Below are 2,503 nucleotides of genomic sequence, written 5' to 3' on the forward strand. Positions count from 1 at the left end.
GTCCTGGGGGAGGGAACAGAGGGGCTGCACGATCAGATCAACTTCAGACAATCATCTGATGCAGAGCTGTGTAACTTGATGCAGCATTTTGAGCATTTGGACACCAAATGAATCCTAATCCCCCATCCTGCACTTATAGGCTATTATTTTTTTTCTTTACATCACGAATGTTTGAAACAGATGACTGTTCTGCAGACACTTCAAGATAAAAAAAAATAAATAATTAAATAAAAGAGAGAAAGAAAAAAAAGCGCAACTTGTGGTGCTGTAATGTGTTAAACCTCTCCAGTCTTCAGGGGATGTCTGAAGTTGTTATTGCAGCAGGGAATCCCCTCACTCTCCCCTCCCTTCATCTACTGGCTCAGAACAAACCAATAAAAACATAAAAACCTTCCTGCAGCTGTGATACGAATCCAGCTTTTTAATTCTGCACAAAATCTGTTCTGTCACACATGACGGGTCTGAATGATCAGCTGGGAAACAGTTAGGACCCTCACCTGACAAAAGCTGCAGCAGCATCTGTTTTAACATGTAGGGGAGCTGGTAACTGATGTGACTGGAGAATAAAACAGCTCCAGTTTTGTCTCATCAATCCCTGACAAATCTCCCAGTTTTTTTGTCTTTTTTGTGTTTATTTTTAATTTATTTTTCCTGTCAGGACTCCTCCTGGGTTTTCTTCCAGAGAACTCATCAGAAAACGCAGTTGATGGTCAGAAAGRGATGTACCATGACCTTGGAGTTTCAGCTTGAATAGTTTTAGTTGGCTTTCTTGGCTCTTTTTTTTCACCACCATCAACCTGGGGTCGCATTCTCTCTTGCATCCATGTCCTGGTAGGTTGGCTCGTCAAACCTACAAGACGTTGCTTGGAAACAGTTTTGTGGCATTTAAGGTTGTATCGGCAGGCCGCGACCAGTTAGATGTCACTCCGGTCCGGTTCGGTCCAGTCTGACCTRCGCAGCAAATACACAGCCYTTGTATTCATAAGAGTGTTTACACTGGCTCTACAGGGACGGCAATCTGCCAAATTTTTTTATTTTTTTTCTTGAAATATTCAATCCTATTTTTGCCAGATGCTCGAGTCAATCTAAAAGGGTCACATTGCACAAACAGGAAAAAGAACAAGCACATCTGTATTTTCAAAATAATTCACCAAAGGCAGACTAATTTTGTCGAAATCCCAGCCATGTTAATAAATATATGGATGTATTTATACACAAATGCTGTCAAAATGTATCYTTCTGTTTGGGGAAGCAGATGGCAAAAGCGTATGCTCACGTAAAAAGGATTTTATTTTGAAATCAGAAGTTTCAAAAAGACGACAGAGAAGCAGTTTCAGCTGTTTGGAGTCCGTCTTCCCCAGAATTCATTATTTTGCTCTGACTTATCACTGGATTTATGATCTCGCATTTCCTGCACTCGCTTCTCGGACCTCCTCTGTGTTTTTGCACTTGAGGTGCAAACGAACGGRGGCGAATTGCACAGCTGAGCAGAACTGCACAGTGTGAGTTAGGGGTTGGTGAACAGTATTTGTAAGTTGTCTGATTGTCTTGCAAATTTTGAAGGGATTTTCTTCCTTGTGTGAACCGTTGAGGTGTGTGCTGCCTTCTTAGTTTCGAACGTGTTTGAAGTTTTCTCTCAGATTAGTCACTGTTTCAACGGGAGTCTCCAGCCCTCCTAGAACCCATCAGAATTTCATAGTTTTTTTTATTTTTTATTTGTATTTTTTTACTTTTCTCACGAGGGCTGGAGTTTTATTATTTCCACACCTTCCCTCGGAGCTCTGCTTTGACAGAAAACACCTGAGGAAAAAGTCCTGGTCTAAAAACAACCCTGATGATATGATAATAATTACTGCAACACTTCAAATCTGCTCGTAATCATTTTAAAAGTGTATTCTAGCAGATTAAAATGGTGGCAGCAGCTGAGATGGGCAGAGGAAAGTGCAGTTGTTTCAACCCATATGCACCAAGACAGATGGATTTCCAAAGAAACTGGCTGTTCAAAATGTGGCAGCATGGCTTGTTGGTCACTTGGCCTCAAGCGCTCAAAGTTCAGTGAAACAGCAGCTGAAAACTGACGTATTTTCTCGCACTCTTTTCACAATCTCAAGCTTTTTTTTCTCCAACAGCCTCAGCTCGATGAAATACCACCTTTACCTTTTTAAATGGATATTTATAATCTTCTTTCTGAGCTCCTCAGACAGCTCTCACCTTTGCATTCTCTGCCTCATGCTTCGTGTGGTYCAGAGGGTCCCAAAGTTTGTTCCTTTCATTTCGACTGAAATGTTTATGTAAAGCTTGAAGATGCAGAGTTTATGACTTTTATGTACGTATTAATCATCTCTAACAAATCTGTTTGTTCTGTTTTAGTATATTAATGCAAAATATGTTTTTAATTTTCTCAATACTATAGATACAGCGGGTAAAATAAGTATTGAACACGTCACCATTTTTCTCAGTAAATATATTACTAGAGGTGCTAATGACATGAAATTTTCACCAG

The 2,503-nt window shown here is 40.1% G+C and overlaps 1 protein-coding gene across 2 annotated transcripts in view; it reads left to right on the forward strand.

The window, feature by feature from the left end:
- slc35f3b (solute carrier family 35 member F3b) overlaps positions 1–2,503 on the forward strand; it is a 78,318-nt gene that overhangs the window by 43,604 nt on the left and 32,211 nt on the right. The window lies entirely within an intron of this gene.

This window comes from Austrofundulus limnaeus, unplaced genomic scaffold (genome assembly GCF_001266775.1).
Source record: "Austrofundulus limnaeus strain Quisiro unplaced genomic scaffold, Austrofundulus_limnaeus-1.0 Scaffold0, whole genome shotgun sequence".
Classification (NCBI taxonomy): domain Eukaryota; kingdom Metazoa; phylum Chordata; class Actinopteri; order Cyprinodontiformes; family Rivulidae; genus Austrofundulus; species Austrofundulus limnaeus.